Raw genomic sequence first — 22,186 nt, 5'->3', positions numbered from 1 at the left:
TTAGTTCTCCACTTGAAATTAAAGTGCAGTATTTGAAATACAATGAAAGGAATATGGCTGGATTTCTTATCAAAAAAGAAAAGTGTCACTGTGTTATTTAAAATAAATAAATCATGTGTACTAAATATATATATATTAGGGGTGAACGGTATAAAGTATGAATTTGCTCTACGGTATGGATTTTGACTATACCTTGTAACCGGTAGAGCAGCTCTAAAATAGCAATGACGTCATGTAACCACAGCGCGACTATTTCACTAGTATTTGCCCCTAAGAATAGATAGAATTAGTCATAGATAGATATATGCGAACTGTAAAAAGTTATTTAGGAGCACAGAGGCTTCGCGCAGTGGGCGTGTCAACATGCAATTGTCATTTCATAATAAACACAGAAGCAAACGAGCTCTTCCGCGCTGCGTTTGAAGGCTGTGTGACAACTTTTCTCGCTCTTCTCGCGCAGTTTCTATGTGTAATGTAAACTCTGCGACGAGTCCAATGGTCTAACATGCTTTGCATCCTCGCCATTCTGTAATTCCCACATCGCGCTAAAACCTTATGTAATGTTAACTGTCGATGTAGCCTCAGCAAGCTAACGTTAGCTCGCTCCACGTTAGTCCACTCCTACTGTAGCAGCCTGTTGATGTATTAGCCTCAGAAAGCTAACGTTAGCTCGCTCCACTCCTACTGTAGCAGCCTGTTGATGTATTAGCCTCAGCAAGCTAACGTTAGCTCGCTCCACTCCTACTGGAGCAGCCTGTCGGTGTATTAGCCTCAGCAAGCTAACGTTAGCTCGCTCCACTCCTACTGGAGCAGCCTGTCGATGTATTAGCCTCAGCAAGCTAACGTTAGCTCGCTCCACTCCTACTGGAGCAGCCTGTTGATGTATTAGCCTCAGCAAGCTAACGTTAGCTCGCTCCACTCCTACTGGAGCAGCCTGTTGATATTAGCCTCAGCAAGGTAACGTTAGCTCGCTCCACTCCTACTGTAGCAGCCTGTCGATGTATTAGCCTCAGCAAGCTAACGTTAGCTCGCTCCACTCCTACTGTAACAGCCTGTCGATGTATTAGCCTCAGCAAGCTAAGATAAGTTAATATACCGTGATATATACCGTTACCGTCTATGCTTCAAATTATACCATGATATACATTTTAGACCATACCGTCCAGCCCTATAATATAAAATTTTTAATTGCATGAAACATTATGAAGTATTCTCTTATGCTGCTTTTCCACTGCAAGTCTGCATGGTACCACTACCTACTCGACTCGACTCTTTTGCTTTTTGAGCGTCTTGGTAGCCGTATTTGAAGTGACATCACACGAGGAAGTACATTTTTCAAATCAATCAATCAAGTCTAGCCAACGACCTGAATGAGTTCTACTGCCGCTTTGAATGATAATGGAGCGGTCCTGACAAGAGTATTCCACCTCTTTATTTTACAGTTGAACAGCCCTGGCCTATTTTTTTTAATTTTATTTCAGAATGATATTATATTGTGCTTCTATCATAATTATCTTAGTTCATATTTCATTTTACTCACCTTCTTATTTTATTATCTAATGTGGCACCAAAAATGACCAAAGCAAATTCATTGTATGTGAAAACTACTTGGCTCCAGCAGCCTCAGCTACCACCATCAGGCCAGGCCCAGGCTTCACCTGCTCAGCTACCACCATCAGGCCAGGCCCAGGCTTCACCTGCTCAGCTACCACCACCAGGCCAGGCCCAGGCTTCACCTGCTCAGCTACCACCATCAGGCCAGGCCCAGGCTTCACCTGCTCAGCTACCACCACCAGGCCAGGCCCAGGCTTCACCTGCTCAGCTACCACCACCAGGCCAGGCCCAGGCGTCACCTGCTCAGCTACCATATACCCGGGTCTAACAGCCTGCAAACTACCTAACGCCTAGTTTATCACTGGTTAAGCTTAGGCAACTCTTTCGCAGTTGGTTAAGGTTAGAGTTTGGAATCAGGCCAGGCATTCTATCGCCCTGCTCTAAGACAAACTATAACCTTAACCAACTTCGAAAGAACGCCTAAGCTTAACCGTCCAAAAACTTGTCGTCCCACAATTGGCGCACATATCACATGACCAGAAACGTGCGTGGCCAATCAGAGCGCAAAACGGGAACGCGGAAGGACAAGCGACTTGCCTAAAGTATAGAGGCGGCCAGGCCCAGGCTTCACCTGCTCAGCTACCACCATCAGGCCAGGCCCAGGCTTCACCTGCTCAGCTACCACCACCAGGCCAGGCCCAGGCTTCACCTGCTCAGCTACCACCATCAGGCCAGGCCCAGGCTTCACCTGCTCAGCTACCACCACCAGGCCAGGCCCAGGCTCCACCTGCTCAGCTACCACCATCAGGCCAGGCCCAGGCTTCACCTGCTCAGCTACCACCATCAGGCCAGGCCCAGGCTTCACCTGCTCAGCAACCACCATTAGGCTACCAGCTACCACCTCCCTTACTGAATGGAGAAACAGACTAAATAAAGATTTGTGGGGGGGGGGGGGGGGGGGGGGGGGACTCCAGGAGAAAACCCACTATGATTGGTTGGTTGGTTTAGATATGAGTATGACAACTCACGATTGGGTAAGGTTAGGCCAAAACCTTACGGGTAGGCCAATCAGAGGCAGGATAGGGCGGGACATGCCGATCCAGCTCCGCAAATCAGGAAGTGAAAATCAAAACACAGACCACTGATGAATGAAACATTTATTTAACAGATTACATGAACCAGTCCGCGCGAAATGGCAGAGGGATTCGATGTTTCCAGGGCTGATGGCATTGATGAAGATGATGTCAATAACAACAATGCCTCTCCATGGCCCTATCTGGAAAAATGTATGAGTTTGACTGAAAAAACACCTAAAACATATGTGTTTAGGTGTTTATTGTGTCAGCCAAAAAACAAGCTGCTCTCAACTTCCCACACGCCCAGCACTAACTTGAGAACAAAAAGCCAGACGAGGGCTTGTTTCAGTTTTATAATAAACAATCAAACTGAACCTTTTTTTTGCCTGCCTATTTGTTTGGAAACTTGATCATGAAGTATATAAAAAAAAAAGTAGTGCCGATGTAGTTAGCTATTTTTGCCATGTTCTTGTAGTGTAGCTTGCTACATTTCTCTGGGGATAGCTTCCATTGTAGTTGAGCTATATTTAATCGAGAGTAACTTGTAGTGTAGCTTGCCCCCTGATCAATTGCACCTGCGCGCTAAACAATCTCCTTTTTTTTCGCTGGAGTGTGCGAGAGAGAGTGGCAGGCCATGCCGCGTGTTCGTGAGGGACGGCGGATGTTTGGAGAGGGAGACAGTAGTGAAGTTTGTTCATGTGGGAGGGTGGATGTTGAGAGGTGCGCCGAGTGGCGGCGTCTGCGTCCGTCGGAGCTGTGCAGCGAAGACTTGTGTGAGAGTAGTAGTATGCGGTGGTGGGGGGCGCAGGATGAGGCTGTGAGGAATCAGAAAATCGATTGGTGGCCCCGGCCTGTGATCAGCTATCCAGGGTATTGGGAGGATAGTGATGGTAGTAAGTGGTGTGAGAAGGGCGAGGGAGATAGCGGTAGGGATGAGAATGGCCATGACGACGGGAAGGGGACGGGTGGGGCCAGTATGGAGTGTAGTGGGGAAGAGAGTGGGGGAGAAGAGTGGAAAGAGGTGGGGAAGAAGAGTAGGGAAAGGGAGGGGAAGGGGAGTAAGAGGAAGAAAGAGAGGGGAGATAGCTTGAGTGGGTCAGAGGATGAGGGTAGAGGAAAGGGTTTTGGAGGGTTGAATGTAGTGGTGCGTTTTGAGGGAGGAAATGGAGTTGGGGATATAGAGCCGAATCAGCTGTCGAAGCTCATTAAAGCGCAGTTAGGTGAGGTAAGGTACGGGAAGGTGTTGGGGGATGGGAACTTGTTTATAGCGTGTGTAAGTGTAGTGCAGGTAGAGAGGGCAAGGGAAATGAAGAGCATTGGGAAAGTGAAGGTCTGTGAAGTAGGGATAGTAGGGGAGAAAAGGGATAGTGGGTGTAAGGGGGTGATTGGGGGAATTCCAATTAAGGTTAGTATGGATCAGCTGTTAGGGGATTTGAGGAGTGACGAACGCAATGGGAAAGTTAAGAGTGTAGAGAGGATGAAGAGAGGGGCAGAGAAGGAGGAGACAGGGACCATAGTTGTTCAGTTTGAGGGTGAGGTTAGTCCGAGAGTGGTATTTTTAGGGTATTTGGCATATAGGGTTAGGGAGTTTGTGCCAAATCCGTTGAGGTGTTATAGGTGCCAGGAGTTTGGACATGTAGCTAAGTGGTGTAGGAAGGGACAGAGATGTGGTAGGTGTAGTGGGGAGCATAAGTATGGGGAGTGTGAACTGGGAGTGGAGCCGAAGTGTTGTAGTTGTGGTGGGAAGCATAGTGTAGCGTATTGGGGTTGTGAGGCGATGAAGCTAGAGGTAATGGTCCAGCAGGTGCGAAGGGAAGGTAGAATTTCATATGCGGAGGCAGCTAGGAAGGTAGGACAGGGACAGCAAGACAAGGGACAGGGGTTTAGGGAAGGGCAGTTGGCAGTAAGGATAGTGCAGGAGGATCAGGGAAAGCAAGTTAGGGGGCAGGGTTTTAGGATAGGGCATCGGGTGGTAGAGGAAGTTCAGGCGAAGAAAGAGAGGGTGTTTAGGGAGAAGTTAGGTATGGTGGCCTTTGTGGCAGGAGTAGTGAATACGACAGCGACGGTTAGTAGTAGGACAGAGAGGACTAGGTTGATAGTTTTAGCAGCAGTGGGACACTTGGGTATGGAGGGGTTGACAGTGGAGGATGTTTTGACGGAGTTAAACAGGGTGGCTGATCAGGTAGCGTTAGAGAAGGGGGGTGTGAGTGAGCGAGTAGGTCAGAGTCAGGCCACGGGGGGCGAAGCATGTATCACAGAGGGGGAATCAGTCAGGAGGAAGCAGTGTTAGCTACACGTCATTGGACAATGTGGGGGAGGAAGGATTCCAGTAGATGGCGGTAGAGTATAAGGAGAAGAGACCTTGTGAGCAGATAAATCTGTTAGGCAGCAATACGCCGAAAGGTGTCCAGTCTGCCGGAAAGCACACGAAGAAGAAGAAGAAGTGTAGCTTGCCCAGCTTAACCAAAACAAGTTGAACCAAAACCACTGCTTGACGTCGCAGCAACGTCAACGATTATACACGGTGGCTACTACGACATCTACGCAAAGAAGAACCATTTGGATAATATAAAAGACATGTTGAATGAATGAATGAAAAACTTTATTTAACAGATTGCAGAATGGGTACAACACAGTACGGCTAAATACACACAATTGTTAAGGGAATGCAGACCTGAGAAAGACGTTTGTCTTGTTTACATCAGGGTCCCCCATTTCAATTCATATCAGGAGAATACCGTAGATATAATATAAAATACATAGTTACCAGGAGAAAACCGCAGCGTTGTCGACAGAATCTCTTCGGAACTGACGTTCTTTCAAAAGCGGACCTTCAGCGCGCTGCCGGGGGCCTCTATTCATCTAACGCATGTTTGCTTCAATGCTTCCGCGTTCGCGTTCTGCGATAAGAATAGACGCCTCTCGCGGCTAAAGTCTACGTCACGTCCGGTATTCTTCTTTGTTTAATATCCGGCAGACCAGCACGGCTGAGTGCTCATTGCTGCCACCCACCGGTTGATAAACACCCTTGTAACGCTCAATGAAAGTATTGATTGATTGATTGAATTCAATTCATCATAACATATATGACATACATGACATACAGATACACATAACATAGAAGTCTCAGTTGCCTTAATTCGCAAAATACTCCCTAATTAAAAAACAAAACAAAAACAACAACAAACGCCCTGCAAGTTTAAATTCCACGATTAAGTTCAAAGCATAATATTTCTCCATTAATTAAAGGGACACATGACTGAAAAACAACCCGATTTATTTTGCACATAATCTCACAAGGATCTAAACTGTTTTGTTGCACATATTCATTTGGTTAGACAGTTATGTAAGGGATAATGTATAGCTACGAGGTCATTGTCGCAAAATAATTGACCGACACAGAGTTTAAAATACCGAGCCGCCTCGGCGAGGTGTTTTAAACGTCAGTGAAGGTCAATTATTTTGCGATGATGACCGAGTATAGCTATACATTATCCCGCTTATTACATGGCTAACTTACTAACAATATACCTAATTCATTTTACAAAATCGACAAGACGAGATCAATTGCAGACGCAGTTGTTCTGTGGCTCTGTCAGCCCAAATAAAGTGATTATTATTATCGCCGGCAGCCCGGCAGGTGTGTCTAATTGCACTGAAACAGTGTGTGTCAGTGGGGCTTGATTGCGAACAGCTGCGCACAGCGGTCATTATTGTTCCACAGAGGTCCGTTATCGAGTAATATCGGACCTCTGACGAGCGCTATTGACCAATCACAAGCAAGCATTTCGGCGAATGTGAAAACGCCATGTAATAATGAGAGTTAATGAGTTTGAATATGGCTAACAGTGATGCCATCAGAGGACAATGAGTCCTTGTGTTGTGGTAAATACAGCTTAATGAAATTATGTAGATGAATAAAATAGAGATATGGATCGCAATACGGATAGCATTTTATTTTTAATCTACATGATTTCTGTCTGTCTGCCTAACTGTCTGTCTGTCTCCACTCCCTCTCCATCACTTTTGTCCACCTGTCTCTGGTGAGTAGCGTCTGTCTGCCTGCCCATCTCTCTCTCTGTCTGTCTGCCTGCCCATCTCTCTTTCTGTCTGTCTGTCTTTGTCTGTCTGTCTGCCTGTCTCTCTCTCTGTCTGTCTCTCTCCCTGTCTGTCTGCCTGCCTGTCTGTCTTCACATGTCTTTCTCTCTGATGTCGCCAAGTTCCACAAAACATTCAGCTTGTGTCGACTCAATTCTCACACAGAAAACCAGATACAATCCCTGAGTTGCATCAAACCTCTATACAGTATTTAAACCTGATGGCTGCATTGATTAGAGAACAGCAGCAATGGTTGATGTGTGGAGTGAAATCCCATTTAACATTATGCAAATTTTTATCAAATAAAAAAATTCATGGAAATTACCAACCGAAAAATTCCTCTGGCCCAAACATTCTAGTCCAAATCTTCTTTTGTATTATCCCTGTAATATGAATTGTGATTATTAGGGTCATGGAAAACCTCGAAAAACCATATAAAGTTGTGTCCCAGGCCATGAAAAGTTGTGGAAAGTATAAATATCCAAACCCTACGACATTCAAATCAACAACTACTCAACAGAAAATGTAACATTTAATCATCAATTCTTAAAATTTGTGTTGACAAATATGATGAAAATGGAGCTATACTGTATGTCATGGAACCATCCTCTGTTCACAACAGATTTCAGTCACTAGTCCTCTTTTTTATAGCAAAACCCACTGTTTAGACTATTCACTATTATTCAAGATGGAGAACCAGAATATATAGAGCCCTCAAGAATGTTTGGCACCCTATGGAAATGTGTAAAAACAGTCTTTTTACGTTCGGCGTACTCTGCCCTTGTCTGTCGGCTCCGGGCTGCATTTTTTGCAGATCAACCAATACATTGTTGGAAAGTTGAATTTGCCGCCTTTCGATCGTCACCACACTCAACCTATTGCGTGCTTCGGGTTTCGAGTTACAAGACGAAATATCCAATGAGTGCCATTTGACAAGCCGTTCCGACGAGTGACCACATCCGGTTGTAAACGGTCCTGAACTGACCAGTCACCGCTGATGGCGAAAATGATTGACCACCGTTGTAGCCAAGGAGCATCTGCTCTGAAAGCGATCCCAGACGAGCGCTGATTGCAACGAGAAAGGGGCAGAAGAAGACGAACAAGTTCTTTGTTTTGACTCGTGCGTCTGAATGAATGGAAGTGGATGGCCATTTTGGATAATCACGCTGAATTATTGCGGTACACACATTACAGACCTTTGTTAAACACAAAATTTTCCATGGGATTTTTATAAACTTTGGACCTCTACTACACAAGACTTTAGGCTATTGAACCGTTATGTTTTCCAGCTCCTACCTCTCAGCTGGAACCCAAAAACAGGCATCTGGCAACAAATCAACACAAAAGTAAGGAGCAAATATTTATTTCAGTGTGTTCAAACTAGGGCTGACCCCGATTAGTCTAATAGTCTACTAATCGATCGAAAGGAGCCGTAGTCGACTGCCAACCTCTTAGTCGAATAGTCTACTAATCGATCGAAAGGAGCCGTAGTCGACTGCCAACCTCTTAGTCGAATGCAAAAATTAAAATTAAAATTAAAATATTTATATATATTTATTTTCTTTATTTCTTTACTTTATTTTTTTCCAAAAGCAAAGAGGTCTATATGCGTGGCTAACACTAATGGTGCCCATACCAGAGAGGCTAACTGCCTAAGAAATGGGCACAGAGGCACTGAACGAGGATTTCACCCATCTAATGAACGCCCTAGACAAATATCAAGATGTATCCATCAGTGGACCAATTGCTTGCTTTCACAGAGGACAAGAAGCCTTCAGTCGACTCCTTCAGACATTAAGCACCTCCCACAGCCCAAATGGAATGATATTTTTGTAATGTCTTTTTTGGCATTTAGTCGACTATCTGCAAATTTCGGCCAATCAAAGTCGACTAGACAAATCCTTAGGTCGAGGTCAGCCCTAGTTCAAACCTCTGTTTCTCTAATACATTAGCATTCAAGTGATTTTTTTATTTTATTGTGTAAGAAACGTCAGAATGTTACCTTTCAAAAGAGACCATACTCATGCATGTGCTATAAGTATAAAGTATAATAATAATAATAATAACTAGACAATTCCGCACGGGGGAAATTGTGAAAGTGTGGGTGACGCCTGTGCACCGCCGGCCAATGGGGGAGAGGGTCTCTCGCGAGTCTCTATGACAAACGGTTCAAAGGATACAAAAAGGGGGCGCGGCCTAAGGATCGGGGGAGTGGTCAACATAGACCAATGAAAGAGGATATCCCTACTGAGTGCAATGACACAACCCGCAAGTCGCATAGCACTATTACACTATTACACACTATTACACTATTACACACTATTACACTATTACACTATTACACACTATTACACTATTACACACTATTACACTATTACACACTATTACACACTAATACACTATTACACACTATTACACTATTACACTATTACACTATTACACACTATTACACTAGTACACACTATTACACACTATTACACTATTACACACTATTACACTATTACACACTATTACACTATTACACACTATTACACTATTACACACTATTACACTATTACATACTATTACACACTATTACACTATTACACTATTACACTATTACACACTATAACACTATTACACTATTAAACTATTACACACTATTACACTATTACACACTATTACACTATTACACACTATTACACACTATTACACTATTACACACTATTACACTATTACACTATTACACACTATTACACTATTACACACGATTACACTATTACACACTATTACACACTATTACACTATTACACTATTAGACACTATTACACACTATTACACTATTACACACTATTACACTATTGCACACTATTACACACTATTACACTATTACACTATTACACACTATTACACTATTACACACTATTACACTATTACACTATTACACACTATTACACTATTACACTCTATTACACTATTACACACTATTACACTATTACACACTATTACACACTAATACACTATTACACACTATTACACTATTACACTATTACACACTATTACACTATTACACACTATTACACACTATTACACTATTACACACTATTACACTATTACACACTATTACATTATTACACACTATTACACACTATTACACACTATTACACTATTACACACTATTACACACTATTACACACTATTACACTATTACACTATTACACTATTACACACTATTACACACTATTACACTATTACACTATTACACACTATTACACTATTACACTATTACACACTATTACACTATTACACACTATTACACACTATTACACACTATTACACACTATTACACTATTACACACTATTACACTATTACACTATTACACACTATTACACTATTACACTATTACACACTATTACACTATTACACTATTACACACTATTACACTATTACACACTATTACACAATATTACACTATTACACTATTACACACTATTACACTATTACACACTATTACACTATTACACTATTACAATATTACACTATTACACAATATTACACTATTACACACTATTACACACTATTACACTATTACACACTATTACACACTATTACACACTATTACACACTATTACACTATTACACACTATTACACTATTACACACTATTATACTATTACACTATTACACTATTACACACTATTACACTATTACACTATTACACGATTACACTATTACACTATTACACACTATTACACTATTACACACTATTACACTATTACACAATATTACACTATTACACTATTACACACTATTACACTATTACACTATTACACTATTACACACTATTACACTATTACACTATTACACACTATTACACTATTACACCGAGTACAATGGCACAATCCGCAAGTCTCTACGACAAACGGTTCAAGAGATACACTGAGGGGGTGTGGCCTAAGGGGGCGTGGTCTAAGGATCGGGGGAGTGGTCAACATCGACCAATGAAAGGTGGTCAACATCGACCAATGGCACAATCCGCAAGTCTCTACGACAAACGGTCCAAGAGATACACTGAGGGGGTGTGGCCTAAGGGGGCGTGGTCTAAGGATCGGGGGAGTGGTCAACATCGACCAATGAAAGGTGGTCAACATCAACCAATGAAAAATGAAAGAGGATATCCCTACTGAGTACAATGACACAACCCGCAAGACACAACCCGCAAGACAGAGGGCGCTGTCCAGCAATTCAGTACTGCAACGCAGTGATGGGCAATGATGGGTTAAGTGGATGATGTCATTGGCAGGTCAGCTGAGCCATGAGCCCTGAGCCTCACAGCTGTTAAGCCTGAACCAATCAGCCATGAGCACAATGACTTGCATATTCTGAATTTTCTTTACATGACTGCATTGTCACGTTGATTAAAAGAAAACTATAAGAGATGAAGCGTTGTGACGCGCACAGAAGCACTACAATGAGTAGGCGAAGGGTTGTGTGCGGTATTGTGGCATTCGTGCGATATTGTGGCACTCCTTCGGCGATCGGAACAGAAGGCTAAAAAATAGTGTGAAAAACGTGATTTCTAGAGTGCGATTGCATGGCGGTCAATGGGGAGGAGAACCTTCAAACAAATGGTCGTCAGTTGAGATAGAAATGTCCAATTCCATTTATTTTTCTTTTGTGAGCGGGCTGACAGCCGTGTCATCGTTTTGATGTGTTTTTTTTTTTATTTCTACGTCCAAAATTGAGATCACACTCGCAATTCACCCAAGGTAGGGGAAAAAAGATTATTTCAGCTGCTACACTCTAAATTGCAATGCATTTCCAATGGGACCGAAATTTTACCGTTTAAAGTCGATTCGTAGCCAGACGGTGCGGTGAAACTTTACGAGTTCGGAGACCGCTGTTGCCATAGGCAAGCCGCTCGTTTTGATACCTTTCACGTGTATGGTGCGCAAACGCTCTGGCACGAGCAGTGTTTGAAAAATTCGGTGGATCTCGCACTCTAAATTGCAATGCATTTCCGAAATTTTACTGTTTAAAGTCGATTCGTAGCCAGACGGTGCGGTGAAACCTTACGAGTTCGGAGACCGCTGTTGCCATAGGCAAGCCGCTCGTTTTGATACCTTTCACGTGTATGGGGCGCGAACGCTCTGGCACGAGCGGTGTTTGCAAAATCGGTGGATCTCGCACTCTAAATTGCAATGCATTTCTGAAATTTTACCGTTTAAAGTCGATTCGTAGCCAGACGGTGCGGTGAAACTTTACGAGTTCGGAGACCGCTGTTGCCATAGGCAAGCCGCTCGTTTTGATACCTTTCACGTGTATGGGGCGCGAACGCTCTGGCACGAGCGGTGTTTGCAAAATCGGTGGAATAAAGAATAAGAAGAGTGACAAGAACTATAGTGTGGGTGGCAACCTGGCTTTGCCAGGTCACCCACACTAATAATAATAATAATAATAATAATAATAATAATAATAATAATAATAATAATAATAATAATAATAATAATAATAATAATAATAATAATAATAATAATAATAATAATAATAATAATAATAATAATAATAATAATAATAATAATAATAATAATAATAATAATAATAATAATAATAATAATAATAATAATAATAATAATAATAATAATAATAATAATAATAATAATAATAATAATAATAATAATAATAATAATAATAATAATAATAATAATAATAATAATAATAATAATAATAATAATAATAATAATAATAATATTAATATTAATATTAATAATAATAATAATAATAATAATAATAATAATAAATAGCTAATTACTTTGGGTATGCAATCGTCAATCAGTGTTTATGCAAAATGTGCGGTACGATTAAGGGGTTAAATGAGCTTGATCTTACACTCACAATATGAGAAATCTAACCCCTGAATTACAATTTTTAAATTGTTGTTTCTAAAGTAATACTCTTAAACATTTTCATATATTTTGTTTATTTTGTGATCTCGTATTTTGGTTTACTTATTTTATTTCTTAGTTGATTTTGTTGTAGATTCTGTTTCGATGTCTAATGTTTATTTATTATTATAATTCATTATGTGTGGGTGCTGGAGAGCTGATGATGGGGCATGAAGCATCATTATGTGTGGGTGCTGGAGAGCTGATGATGGGGCATGAAGCATCATTATGTGTGGGTGCTGGAGAGCTGATGGCGGGGCATGAAGCATCATTATGTGTGGGTGCTGGAGAGCTGATGATGGGGCATGAAGCATCATTATGTGTGGGTGCTGGAGAGCTGATGATGGGGCATGAAGCATCATTATGTGTGGGTGCTGGAGAGCTGATGGCGGGGCATGAAGCATCATTATGTGTGGGTGCTGGAGAGCTGATGATGGGGCATGAAGCATCATTATGTGTGGGTGCTGGAGAGCTGATGATGGGGGCATGAAGCATCATTATGTGTGGGTGCTGGAGAGCTGATGATGGGGGCATGAAGCATCATTATGTGTGGGTGCTGGAGAGCTGATGGCGGGGCATGAAGCATCATTATGTGTGGGTGCTGGAGAGCTGATGATGGGGCATGAAGCATCATTATGTGTGGGTGCTGGAGAGCTGATGATGGGGGCATGAAGCATCATTATGTGTGGGTGCTGGAGAGCTGATGATGGGGCATGAAGCATCATTATGTGTGGGTGCTGGAGAGCTGATGATGGGGGCATGAAGCATCATTATGTGTGGGTGCTGGAGAGCTGATGGCGGGGCATGAAGCATCATTATGTGTGGGTGCTGGAGAGCTGATGGCGGGGCATGAAGCATCATTATGTGTGGGTGCTGGAGAGCTGATGGCGGGGCATGAAGCATCATTATGTGTGGGTGCTGGAGAGCTGATGGCGGGATATGAAGCATCATTATGTGTGGGTGCTGGAGAGCTGATGGCGGGGCATGAAGCATCATTATGTGTGGGTGCTGGAGAGCTGATGGCGGGGCATGAAGCATCATTATGTGTGGGTGCTGGAGAGCTGATGATGGGGCATGAAGCATCATTATGTGTGGGTGCTGGAGAGCTGATGGCGGGGCATGAAGCATCATTATGTGTGGGTGCTGGAGAGCTGATGGCGGGGCATGAAGCATCATTATGTGTGGGTGCTGGAGAGCTGATGGCGGGGCATGAAGCATCATTATGTGTGGGTGCTGGAGAGCTGATGGCGGGGCATGAAGCATCATTATGTGTGGGTGCTGGAGAGCTGATGATGGGGGCATGAAGCATCATTATGTGTGGGTGCTGGAGAGCTGATGGCGGGGCATGAAGCATCATTATGTGTGGGTGCTGGAGAGCTGATGATGGGGCATGAAGCATCATTATGTGTGGGTGCTGGAGAGCTGATGGCGGGGCATGAAGCATCATTATGTGTGGGTGCTGGAGAGCTGATGGCGGGGCATGAAGCATCATTATGTGTGGGTGCTGGAGAGCTGATGATGGGGCATGAAGCATCATTATGTGTGGGTGCTGGAGAGCTGATGATGGGGCATGAAGCATCATTATGTGTGGGTGCTGGAGAGCTGATGGCGGGGCATGAAGCATCATTATGTGTGGGTGCTGGAGAGCTGATGGCGGGGCATGAAGCATCATTATGTGTGGGTGCTGGAGAGCTGATGGCGGGGCATGAAGCATCATTATGTGTGGGTGCTGGAGAGCTGATGATGGGGCATGAAGCATCATTATGTGTGGGTGCTGGAGAGCTGATGGCGGGGCATGAAGCATCATTATGTGTGGGTGCTGGAGAGCTGATGGCGGGGCATGAAGCATCATTATGTGTGGGTGCTGGAGAGCTGATGGCGGGGCATGAAGCATCATTATGTGTGGGTGCTGGAGAGCTGATGGCGGGGCATGAAGCATCATTATGTGTGGGTGCTGGAGAGCGAAAACGAGATGCTACATCTCAAGGGGTTATTCAGTGCAGTATGGTTATATTATTAGTCCTCACCTAAAAAGGTAGGAGTACCTCCCTCTCCGCCAGACAATGAATCAGTATCTGAACCTAGAATCCAAAAATCATGGTCAGCTGTATTTCTTCTAAAGACACAGATAATTGCATTTCACACTTCCCACGGTGTATATAAAAAAAATTATATATACAGAGAAACAGAGAGAGACAGAGAGGGAGAGATAGAGGGAAATAGAGACACAGACAGAGAGGGAGAGAGACACACAGATATAGAGACAGACAGAGAGGGAGAGAGAGAGACAGATAGGGAGAGAGAGTGTCTGGTCAGATAAATACATATTTAAATTAACTCATGCAATCCAATCCAATACATTAGAATGTTTAGCTGTATTGATGAAGTACTTTGTGCAAAATGAACCACAGCAGGCCTCAAATAAGAAAGAATAACCACTAGGCCCCATGGCCGTAGCCAGCTATGAGGTCACCGAGGTCCGGACCTCGGTAACTATTTGTAACTATTAAAAAAAAAAAAAAAATTATATAATCTTTTTCTTATATAAAAAAAATTATAATTTTTTTTTTTTTTTTGGTCAACGACCGGCCCACTACTAGGCTGAGACATCGGCCCATTGGTACTGACTGACACTGGGCTGGCCCAATCACATGTCTTACTAAGCACCCCCCCCCCGCCAGTTGTGCAGGTATATGACTGAGAGGGGGGCTGGTACATGACTGAGATGGGGCTGGTACATGACTGAGAGGGGGCTGTGGTACATGACTGAGAGGGGGCTGGTACATGACTGAGAGGGGCTGGTACATGACTGAGAGGGGGCTGTGGTACATGACTGAGAGGGGGCTGTGGTACATGACTGAGAGGGGGCTGTGGTATATGACTGAGAGGGGGCTGTGGTACATGAGTGAGAGGGGGCTGGCTGGTACATGACTGAGAGAGGGCTGGTACATGACTGAGAGAGGGCTGGTACATGACTGAGAGGGGGCTGGTACATGACTGAGAGGGGGCTGTGGTACATGACTGAGAGGGGGCTGGTATACATGACTGAGAGGGGGGCTGGTATACATGACTGAGAGGGGGCTGTGGTACATGACTGAGATGGGGCTATGGTACATGACTGAGATGGGGCTGTGGTACATGACTGAGAGGAGGCTGGTACATGACTGAGAGGGGGCTGGTACATGACTGAGAGGGGGCTGGTACATGACTGAGAGGGGGCTGGTACATGACTCAGATGGGGCTGTGGTACATGACTGAGAGGGGGCTGGTAGATGACAGAGGGGGCTGGTATACATGACTGAGAGAGGGCTGGTACATGACTGAGAGGGGCTGGCTGGTACATGACTGAGAGGGGCTGGTACATGACTGAGAGGGGGCTGGTACCATGTATTGTGCATCATTGTAGGTCAAACCATTAAAAAGTTTATTTCCACGGCAGCCATTTTGGATTTTGGTCTCTCACAAATTTCCCCCGCCTTTTTAAAAAATCCATTGAGAAACGAAGTGCCACAGATGACCCAACTACTAGGTCCATATCGTATCATCATAATATTATTTTTTAAATCATTAGGATAAGGGTTCCCTTGATAAAGATGCATGAAAAGGCTGTATAATATAAAACACCAGTAGCTCAACTGCAAAAACTGCTTTTTTGATTCGATTAGATTTATTTGGAAATTAAAAACACATCATAAATCAAATTATCTTGACCAATTTGTATTCCTGAGGATATCACCTAAAAGCATTCATTAACAAGCATTAACACTTATTTCCAAGGTGGTCCTCGATGGAAGACATAAAAACACAGCACATTATAGCCTACTCAACTGCAAATTTTTCCTCAACTGCAAAAATGTATGCCTACTTATGTATTAGCCTACAGGGAAAAACACATTCACAACAGGCAGCAAAGTTTGTTTTCAGCCAAGTATGGTAATAAGGTAACTATTAGTGTTACAAAGGATCAGATTAAACCGAATATATATATTTATTGATTGATATATATTGCATAGTATTTGTATATCGTTTGATATCCCTTGTATATTCCTTGTACATATACACGGAATATCCCTTTAGCCCAGACCATAATATTTCATTCTCCTATTGGACAGCGGTCCACAGGCGCCAGAGCCATGCCTCCGGAGTCAGGTTCAAAGTCACCGTCAAGACATGTCTGTGCATGCCCGGCCTTGCCCAGGACTACGAGACAGAAATGAGGTTGGCACTAGTTTGTTCGCCGTGCATATAAATATGGCGCAGGTGAATACAGAAGCACTTAGTCAGAAGTCAAGAGTTACCCAATAAGTTGAAGCCTCACCCACGATACAACGTGCGGTGAAGTATGGCCTGTTTGGCCCCAAATAGAGCATTGAGACCGCGTGCGAATTAATAACTGAATTGTCAGAGTTTGGCGCTATACCGTCGAGTGCGACATATTTCTATTAAGTCAGTAATAGTCTATTTGTGTATAGTGTATCGTGCGGCTAAAGTTCTACAGTGACCAGCATCACCAACGCTTCCTCGTATCAGCTAGAGTGCTTATCCAGGCTGGGCTGCTTTCATGGCGCTTTCACCCGAGGAGACCTAGACGAGAACCGTGTGGACCTGTACACTGGATTAATCTACCCGACGACTACATAGCCCTTTGCGGCTGGATTATATTTGTTTTGGTCCTGTGATTTATGGAGCGGAGAATCGCCGACGCCTACACGTGTGGGATTTACCCTGTGAGGAGCCAGGTCGAGTCGGCGCCTCAGAGAGCCTGAGGCCGGCTAGCTTTCTTCACTGTGGAGCTACAGTCTACGGAGAACAGCTGTATTCGTCTGTGGATCAAGAGGCTATTGCACCGTCTCCTGTACTTGGAGTCTCCTTAGTCATCGTTGACCAGACTCTCTACTACCGACAGATCCTCTACCCCTGCTGGCTTACAACCGGGGGGACCCTTCCAGTATCTCCCGCTATATATTACTAGTGTACCATAGATATAATTCCCTAAGATTCAGGTTGTATAATTACCTCCTGCGTAACCAGAGAATGGACATTCATTATTGATTTGCCTACGCATATTCCTTTGCCTTATAAGCGCATCCAAAGTATAATAGAGAAGTATTATGTACCTTTTGCTGCAATAAATACTTAAAGACAACTTTGTGTAGAACCGGTTCATTGTGGGAAGTGTTCATCATATTTATATATCATGTACTGTATGGCCAGTAATTAAAGTACATAAAGCGGTAGTGGTTTAATGATACCATACTTATCAATACAGTCAGGGAATTGTACCCCTCAGTTACAATTGGTCCTTCGAGCCGGAGGGTAACTAGTGTAATATTAATATAGTGGTATTAATATTGACATGGCCACAAAACGGTTCTCCTAAAGTAGATCGCCCGCAGCGTAGACGGCAGACACCTCAGTACTTAGAGGATTACGTTGCCAATATACTACCTAGCCTTCTACAGACGGTAAACGCGGAAAAAGTAGATAGTAAAATTATGTCCGACCCTATCAACCAGGCTACCCCGCCAATAGAGGCCCTAGTGGGTTCTAACGTAACTGACCAAGCTCACGGTAGGGACCAGGAGGGATCCGACATGACTTTACCCCCCGCCAAGACCGAAGAAGTAGTCCCCGGAGAGCTCCAGGATAAAGACAGCTCTCCAGGGATGGAACTCTACCCGCTACAAGAAGAGGAGAGCACCCCGGAGATGGATCTCCAGGACTCGCCACAGGAGAACAGATCTCCAACGAGTACTGCCAGGAGCGGATCACCTCAACCAGCGTCTTCCCCCAGCGAGGCGGACAAGATGCTGGCACAGGCATTCCTCGCCAGCCTAGCAGCCTCAACAGAGCGCGATCGACTCCAAGCACAGACGCTTAGTGAGCGCGAACATTCTTCCATGGAAAGAGAACGCCTTCAAGCGCAGCAACGGAGCGACGAAGATCGTATACGTCTAGAGATTAGACGCCTTCAGACGGAGGAGAATATGGCAAGGGACCGGGCCGAAGCCCAGCGCGCCGCCGCCGAAGCTCAGCGCGCCGCTGCCGGTGCCCAAAGAGAAGCCCAGCGCGCCGCCGCCGAAGCCCAGCGCGCCGCTGCCGGTGCCCAAAGAGAAGCAGAGCGCGACCTCGCTCTCACCAAGCGCGAAGCCGAGCGCGACCGATTACAAGCGCAGATAATGGAGCAGCTGATCACCAGGGCAACACCCCCTCCCTCCGCACGGGGTTCCAGGGCCTCGTCAAGACAAGGGTCAAGGGCACCCTCCCCTACCCGATCAAGCGACCCTGAGCCCGACCACCAGAGAGAGCCTATACCCCCCTCCGAACCCCTTCCCCGACCGGTCCAAGTGAGACCCAGCTACAAGGAAGAAACGGTCTACACCGCGGAGAGGCTAAATAGACGACTACAGGATCTAGAGGACCTGCCAGAGGAAGAAGAAGAGGGAGAGGAGGAGAGTCAAGCCCGACAGAAGCACAGTACTCCACAGGACCAGGAGGTCCAGTACAGCCCAGGCTCTACCCCCGCGGCTCTGCGCTACAGACCCCCGACTCAATTCACGGGTGAGCTTGACGCACGACCAGCCTCGAGGAACAGCACCTGGATACGCGGGCCATGGTACCCAGCAGGTACCAGCCCACCAAGAGGCGTAAGAGGAGACTCGCCTAGGAGGCCTCTCTTCCAACGCTCACCGATGTGCCAGCCATCCATGGCATCATACATTGGCACACCGACGTTTCCGGACTTCACCCACGAGAACAGAGCACAGTACACGGAGCTACGAATGTGCTTAGAGACAATGATGTCCGATGTAGCTGATGAACCGTACAAGTATGCTATCCTACTGAAGCACCTCAAGGTGCCCCGAGCGCACAATATAGCGCTGGCCTATGCCACCTCTACTACTGTGAGGTTTTGCCCGCTGCTCACTACCTTTTCTCTGTCTTCTTTAAGCCTACTGTTAGGAATTCCCTATTCTCTGTCTTCTTTAAGCCTACTGTTAGGAATTCCCTACTCACTCTCTCTAGCCCCCACCCTCTCGTTCCTTACCCTTAGTGGCCACACCTGTTTGATATTCTATTATCTCTCGCACCTGTGGTGGCAGGCTAATTAGTCCCCCTGTGGGCTTTAAATACCAGGGCGCTTCCCCTCGTTTCGGCGTGGGGTCGTGTTGTATTCATGCCGAGTCATATTCCTAACATCTAGACTCTTTTCGGGAGATCCTCTGGTCTACCAATGCTGTAAGATGGACCTCTCCAGCCTTGAGATGTTTGCTCCAGCCTTCGTCTGCTGTCGCCGTAGCCTGTGGAGGAGACTGTTCTGCGCTCCCTGTAACTTCCACGGGAGGCACCTCAGCGTTCCACTGCAGACCCCAGCGCAGCTGTTCGTCCTGACGCACATCTTGACCAACGCGCATCTCCCGGACCCTCGAGCTTGGCACGCTCCTCCGTTCCAGCGCACTGACGCGCATCTCCCGGACCCTCGAGCTTGGCACGCTCCTCCGTACCAGCGCACTGACGCGCATCTCCCGGACCCTTGAGCTTGGCACGCTCCTCCGTTCCAGCGCACAGATGCGCATCTTCCAGACATTCGAGCTTGGCACACTCCTCCTCGCAGACGCACCCCTAGGCGTCTCTCGGTTCCGACAGCGGCTACCCGGTGGACGACGCTCTCGCCACCGCCACTGTCCCGATGCGCACACCAAGGTGTGGCGCGCACTCTGTTCCTCGGCTCCGACAGCGGCTACCCGGTGGACGACGCTCTCGCCACCGCCACTGTTCCGACGCGCACACCAAGGTGTGGCGCGCACTCTGTTCCTCGCTCCGACAGTGGCTACCCGGTGGACGACATCCTCGCCACCGCCACTGATCCAGCTCCCTGTTCCGACGCGCACACCAAGGTGTGGCGCGCACTCTGTTCCTCGCTCCGACAGTGGCTACCCGGTGGACGACATCCTCGCCACCGCCACTGATCCAGCTCCCTGTTCCGACGCGCACACCAAGGTGTGGCGCGCACTTTGTTCCTCGGCTCCGACGGTGGCTACCCGGTGGACGACATCCTCGCCACCGCCACTGATCCAGCTCCCTGTTCCGACGCGCACACCAAGGTGTGGCGCGCACTCTGTTCCTCGGCTCCGACAGCGGCTACCCGGTGGACGATGCCCTCGTCACCGCCACTGTTCCAGCACTCTGTTCCTCGGCTCCGACAGCGGCTACCCGGTGGACGATGCCCTCGTCACCGCCACTGTTCCAGCACTCTCTCCCTCGGCTCGGACAGCCAGCCGCCCCGGTGGCGATGCGTCCCTGTACCTTTACGCATACGCTGGGTGAGTTTTGATTGTGATGTCACTCACTCAGCGTAGTGCCCTTGCCCCCGTTCCCGTTGCTGTCCCTGTACCTTTACGCATACGCTGGGTGAGTTTTGATTGTGATGTCACTCACTCAGCGTAGTGCCCTTGCCCCCCGTTCCCGTTGCTGTCCCTGTACCTTTACGCATACGCTGGGTGAGTTTTGATTGTGATGTCACTCACTCAGCGTAGTGCCCTTGCCCCCGTTCCCGTTGCTGTCCCTGTACCTTTACGCATACGCTGGGTGAGTTTTGATTGTGATGTCACTCACTCAGCGTAGTGCCCTTGCCCCCGTTCCCGCTGCTGTTCCTGTACCATTACGCATACGCCTGGTTGAGTTTAGATTGTGATGTCACTCTCCCAGCGTATTGCCTCTGTTAGTTAGTTTGGACATTTCATCTCCCAGCGTATTGCCTCTGTTAGTTAGTTTGGACATTTCATCTCCCAGCGTAATGCCTCTGTTTTTGGTTCTCACTTAGAATAGTATTTTTGGACTTTACATCTCCCCCTGTGTGTTTGTCACACGAAGATATTATTACTTTGTTCACTTTGTTATTTGGACTGTTCTGCACCTGCTCTGTTTTTTCCCCTTTTGTGCATTAACTATCTCCTCTGTCCTGCAGAGCGGCCCAGATGATTTCCACCAGTCCTCCCAGTTCCTCCCTGTTTCCCAGCCCGCCTCCGCGGGCCTCAGTCCCCTCAGTTCCCTAGTTCTCCCCTTCTAGTTCCACCTAGTTCCCCTAGTCCCAGTTTCTCCTGTTCCCTAGCTCTCCTAGTCCCTAGTCCTCTCTCCCTAGTTCTCCTTGTCCCTGGTTTACCTAGTCTCTAGTTCCTCTGTCCCAAGGCGTTCCCTTAACCTTCCCTTAGGCGTTCCCTTACTTTCCCTAAGTGTTCCCTTTACCTGCCCGCCTCTTAAAGGCACCTTCCTTCCCCTCATATTATATTCCGGTATTTGTGATTCTCCCTTAAAGGGACAGTGCCCTTTTCCCTGTATTTCCCTGTTGTTCAATAAATATCTGTTTCTTGGCAAACCATCATACCTGTCTTGTGTTGTGCGATTGGGGTCGGTTACAAACCATAACAGTACGACCCCACCAAGTCTACGACCCCAGCCAGCACAGACTGTGTATGTTGAGTTTGCCTTTTTTTTTCTTGTCCCCTCTAGCTCCCCTGTTAGCCCTGTTAGCTT

General features: G+C 45.9%; 1 protein-coding gene across 1 annotated transcript in view; it reads right to left on the bottom strand.

The window, feature by feature from the left end:
* LOC311239799 (uncharacterized protein) overlaps positions 1 to 5,528 on the bottom strand; it is a 64,397-nt gene extending 58,869 nt beyond the window's left edge. The window contains exon 1 of the mRNA XM_084328245.1: positions 5,398 to 5,528. The gene's annotated coding sequence lies outside the window, so the exon portion shown is untranslated. The remainder of the gene's footprint in view (positions 1 to 5,397) is intronic.
* Positions 5,529 to 22,186: the final 16,658 nt, after the last annotated feature.

The sequence above is a fragment of the Notolepis coatsorum genome (genome assembly GCF_963971535.1).
Source record: "Notolepis coatsorum genome assembly, chromosome: 14".
Taxonomy (NCBI): domain Eukaryota; kingdom Metazoa; phylum Chordata; class Actinopteri; order Aulopiformes; family Paralepididae; genus Notolepis; species Notolepis coatsorum.
Note: the sequence above shows the minus strand (reverse complement) of the source record. Positions and strands in the feature narration are given on the sequence as shown.